General features: G+C 41.5%; 1 pseudogene; it reads right to left on the reverse strand.

Annotated features, from left to right (window-relative positions):
• Positions 1-74: 74 nt before the first annotated feature.
• LOC120027278 lies at positions 75-1,570 on the reverse strand (annotated as a pseudogene).
• Positions 1,571-2,243: the final 673 nt, after the last annotated feature.

Below are 2,243 nucleotides of genomic sequence, written 5' to 3' on the forward strand. Positions count from 1 at the left end.
GGCATTTATTAATGTGGCATGTAATGTAATACACCGTACAAAGCAGATGGAAGCAGGCAGGTCTTTACATCCAATCACATACTCCTCACCAGGGCACAGTTGCATGCGTAGGCAAGGGATCCAATCAGGGTAATGTACTCCTTGAAGTCCACGGAGCCGTCAGCATCCTGGTCCAGCATCGTCATCAGGTCATCCACTTCAGGACCAGCCTTCTGCTCATGCCAATGTAATATAGGATCATTTACATTTTAGTCATTTAGCAGACGCTCTTATCCAGAGCAACTTACAGGAGCAATTAGGGTTAAGTGCCTTGCTCAAGGGCACATCGACAGATTTTTCATGTAGTCGGATCACAAGTAAAGAAAGACAATACCTTAACATTTCTGTATTTAAATGTCATTCACACTGAATGGCTGAGACTCCATGCAATATAGAATCAGTCAAAGTTCAATCAAACAAAGAATTAAATAGTTTTTATTCAAATCACAACACACTTAAAGGGATACTTCAGGATTTTGGCATTGAAGCCCTTTATCTAGAACCCAGAGTTAGATGAACTCGTTGGCACAATTTCTATGTCTCTGCGTACAGTTTAAAGGAACTACTAGCATGCTAGTAGATACCATAGACTTCTAGTCATTGCAGTAATGCTAGTTAGAATTGGCTAGTGAAACTACCTCTAACTTCCTTCGTACTGGATGCAGAGACATAACGTAATTCGGCCACACTATCAGTCCAGTTGGTTTGTTTGAATTTAGAAAATGCGGAATTATTATAATGTTTTGCTCCATGATGTAATCTAACAACGTGTTCGTCGCCATCTTGTCTTTTTCAAATCTTCTCTCATTGATCGAGACAGGTGAGTGTCATCGTAACACTTTGTGTCTCGATCAATGACTGAAGATTTGAAAAAGAAAAGACGGTGGAGTACACATCTAAATTGAAACAAACCACCTGCAACTGGACACTGACATTTCTGAAGATACATGTTTGGCCGAATCGAGAAAGAAGATACTATCGCCAAGTTAAGGTTGGTTGAATATTCCCTGTGCTACACCAAACAGTACCTATCCTCTCACAGGCCTGGGCACTCCAGTCCTCAGGGGCCTGATTGGTGTCACACTTTTTGCCCTAACTAACACACCTGACTCCAATAATCAACTAATCATGATCTTCAGTTAAAAAGGCAATTTGTTTAAATCAGGTGTGTTTGCTAGGGATAGGAGAAAAGTGTGACACCAATCAAGTCCCCGAGGACTGGAATTGCCCAGGCCTGCGAGCCTCACATTAGCCCGTTACAATCTGCTAGCTAGCTCAATGGATACTCTTCATTGAAAGTGCTTTTTAGTCCAGGACTATAGGCTTAATCTCTGTTCGGGAAACTGTCCCGAGGTGTTGCAATGACTCACCCCAGCGATGTTGGGCAGCTCTGCCTTGATGAGGTTGGTTAGCTCTTTTTCTTGTTGAGGGTCTTGGCATCTCCACTACCAGCGTGCTTGTGGAATGTCATGATGAGGGCTCCCAGGGAGGCTTCCAGAGGTGTGGGCTGTGCCATGGTGTCTGAGGGTGATGGTGATCCTGGGGGTGGAAACTATTATAAGTAATAGATAAGTAGCTTACAGGTGGAATGCCTTATGTTCTTTTATAGGAATGAAGAGGACTAAGTAAGTAAGCACTTACAAAACCAAGAATAGACATGTTAAATTGATAAGTTTACTCAGACCAATGATATCACACAGATTACTGACTTGAACGCTTGTTTAAATGTATGAACAGTTGGAGATATTCCAAGTATTTGGACACAGTAGTGTAGTGAATAACTGTACAGTAAAACCTTTGTTAATGATTCTTTCCAGTCACGCAACCGTACCTCATGTTGATTACTGTTCCAAATGACATTCATTCATCACGATTTCTAACCCAAAAGCATTTAAAAATGGATTTTACAAGTTCCTGCTTTCTACCCTATTATCAAATTGTATTGGTCACGTACACATACAGTATTTACAGATGTTATTGCAGGTGCTGCTAAATGCTTATGCTTCAAGCTACAACAGTGCAGTAATACCTTACAATACACGAAAATCCACAAAATGTAAAGATAAAAATTAAGAAATATCCGAACGAGCAATGCTCTCTCTGCCGTCTCCTGAAGTCCACGATCAGTTCCTTCGTTTTATTGGTGTTGAAGGAGCGGTTATTTTCCTGGCACTACTCCGCCAGGGCCCTCACCTCTTCCTTGT

The sequence above is a fragment of the Salvelinus namaycush genome, chromosome 32 (genome assembly GCF_016432855.1).
Source record: "Salvelinus namaycush isolate Seneca chromosome 32, SaNama_1.0, whole genome shotgun sequence".
Lineage (NCBI taxonomy): Eukaryota > Metazoa > Chordata > Actinopteri > Salmoniformes > Salmonidae > Salvelinus > Salvelinus namaycush.